Raw genomic sequence first — 2,500 nt, 5'->3', positions numbered from 1 at the left:
ATCGTTAGTTGTACTGCGGAGAGCTGCCTGATGGCGCAGAAGGAGGGACGGGAGTGCCGCGCGCGGCGGGAGAGAGATGGGCCGGGAGAGAGATGGGCCTTAGGTCGAGGGTCATCTGGTGAGGGCGTCTGGGGATAAGTGGGGACCTTCATCTCCTATACACAGAAAAGGGCGAGTTTTCAACAAGTGCAAACGAAATGTATATACATACAAATACATGTATATATACATTGTGTGTGTGTGTGGGTGGGTGGGTGGGTGTGTGTGTGTGTGGGTGGGTGGGTGGGTGGGTGGGTGTGTTTGTGTGCGTGAGTGTGGGTGCGTGTGCGTGTGCAAATGTACATTGTGTGTGTGTGTGTGTGTGTGTGTGTGTGTGTGTGTGTGTGTGTGTGTGTATGTGTGTGTGTGTGCGTGCGTGTATTCGTATGTGTGTGTGCGTGTGTGTGTGTGTGTGTGTGTGTGTGTGTGTGTGTGTGTGTGTGTGTGTGTGCGCACGTGCATGTGTGAATATATTTGTGTATGCACTTACCTACGGACGAATGAATGAAGCATTAGACGTATGTATGTATGTATGTATTTATGTTTGTATGTATGTATGTGTGTGTACATGTATGTACGTATATATTGATGAAGGTGGGGCAAAGTTATTAAAGGGAGAAAATGAGGGTAGGCAGGATCTTCCAGATACCAATTAATTAAAATCAATTAAAATAACAAATGGTTAAAAACAAACGGTGATAGAAAATATTCTAGTGAACATTCTTTTAGTTCATTTCTTCTCGTTCATTTCCCCTATTCTTCGTCTTACGGACAATCACTTGAGTTATTCTTGTCTATTTTTTTTTTTTTTTTTCGTTTTTTTTTTTCTTTTTGCCTCAAAAGCCAGTTCTGGCTTAGCGCTTAATCATCAGCAGAATTTGATGATCTATTTCGGCTTTTTGTACATTGCATATCAGTTTGGGCTTTTTATGTGATGACCACACCAACCCAATGGTCTCCTGTATATAAATCGTTCAGTCTAACCGCGGCCAGGTCTTTCTAGCCAGCTCGTGGGAGAGGAGAAGCTCAGAGCAACGTAAAAAGGACCAAGACACCTTCCTCTTGCTCATGAGTCTCCCAGAACCTGATTAAAAATGCCTGGTACTGACCCGGGAACGCGGATTAAGCCTCCCGCATTAAGCCTAAACGCAAGCTGAGACGCAGGCAACACAGACGACGCAGCAAAGGCAGACTTCCTATTGCTGAAATTGAAGTACAGTTTGACCTTATCTCTCTTTTGAAATGCTTCTAGAGGTACTACCTCAGCATTTCAAGTGAGGGAGAAGTTCAAACTGTACTTCAATTCAGCAACAGGAAGTCTGCCTTTGCCCTGTGCTGCGTCACCTGTGTTGCCTGTCACCTGCGTCTCAGTTTGTGCTTAGGCTTATCCATGGGCCAACAATAACGTCACAAGATTATGCAGTTATTATACCATTCGCTGTATGTGACGCTATATGTCGTTATACATAAGCTCTCCTAACATTTAGGGTATTCATGTTTAGATTAATGGATGAGAATCTCCCCAGACATTACAAAAAAATTGTAAATAGTAACAGATACATGATAAACACTTTAGTCTTTTTTCATTTCTCTCAACCGGCAAAATACAGCTCGGTGCTTATCACATGTACATATATATGTTGTACTTTTTAACGATTCACAAAAATATATGTAATAATACGGTATGACTATACGGTTAGATATCATATTATATTTGGGTAAGAGCATTTCATAATATACATGCTTTATATTAGGTGGCAGCATCTGCCAAATAGATCATGTCAATTCTAACTTTTTTTTGTCTAGTTTCATCTCGCCTTATATTTAGAAAGATATTAGATATGTCTGCATTTGAAATAGTAGTCCAATTTATTCTATGGAATATATGAGCTCTATAAAAAGAAAGTAATTTTGATTGTGAATACAACACGCCTTCACATATTGGATAAATGGTTAAAATTCATTTGGGAGACTGTGAAGAGATGAAACGAATTCGCAGCCTTGCTAAAGAGGTTATCACACTGGGGAATTTTTCCTTTAACCTCCGATAAATCTACGGTACCCCCCACCGTCCAGATTATTTTCCGCCGTCAAATATGGCCGTGGCAAAGTATTTTGTTTTCTCAACAAAAATACATAGAATGTCCTTTGATATACTGAAGGGAAATTATCACATCCCTTACCGAAAGTTGTGGCTGCAAATTTGCTTCAACAGTCGAAGGAAAAATTGCCCAGTGTGATACGCATTTATAGCTATTGTGTTGACAAGCTATAGAGGAGAGAATTCATTCAAGATCTTAGGTATTCATCCCACTGGCGCGGCGGAACGCAGAAGAAGATTTCGTGCAGAGCTAAAACATGTTGGAAAACACACACACACACACACACACACACACACACACACACACACACACACACACACACACAACTCGTGGCGCAGTTGGTAGAGTTCCCGGCTGCC

General features: G+C 41.5%; 1 protein-coding gene across 6 annotated transcripts in view; it reads left to right on the top strand.

Moving 5' to 3' along the window:
• Shab (potassium voltage-gated channel shaker cognate b) overlaps positions 1-2,500 on the top strand; it is a 578,013-nt gene that overhangs the window by 479,174 nt on the left and 96,339 nt on the right. The gene's annotated exons all lie outside the window — the stretch shown is intronic.

Source organism: Oratosquilla oratoria, chromosome 27, assembly GCF_046742065.1.
Source record: "Oratosquilla oratoria isolate Oo_2021 chromosome 27, ASM4674206v1, whole genome shotgun sequence".
In the NCBI taxonomy this organism is placed as follows: Eukaryota; Metazoa; Arthropoda; class Malacostraca; order Stomatopoda; family Squillidae; genus Oratosquilla; species Oratosquilla oratoria.
The sequence above is the reverse complement of the archived record's forward strand: the minus strand, read 5'-3'. Positions and strand labels throughout refer to the sequence as shown.